We start from the raw sequence: 223 nt of genomic DNA, 5'->3' as shown, positions 1-223 counted from the left end.
TAGAGCACCTGCAGCAGAAGATGTCTGTATCATTTGCGTCTATGACGCCACCGTCAGTAACGGAAGATTTTCCCGCTTTAAGCCGCTATTGGTGAGCGTTAAGGTCTTCGAGGGGAAGGATGGGGAGAATCTCCTGCTCTGGGTGAGAGAGGTCGAGATGGCCATCGCATCCGCCATGCTCTAGACCAGGCAACAGCATGTGGCGCTAGCCATCTCAAAAGCT

This window comes from Plasmopara halstedii, assembly GCF_900000015.1.
Source record: "Plasmopara halstedii genome assembly, contig: Scaffold_526, whole genome shotgun sequence".
In the NCBI taxonomy this organism is placed as follows: Eukaryota; Oomycota; class Peronosporomycetes; order Peronosporales; family Peronosporaceae; genus Plasmopara; species Plasmopara halstedii.
This window is presented reverse-complemented; position numbering follows the sequence as displayed.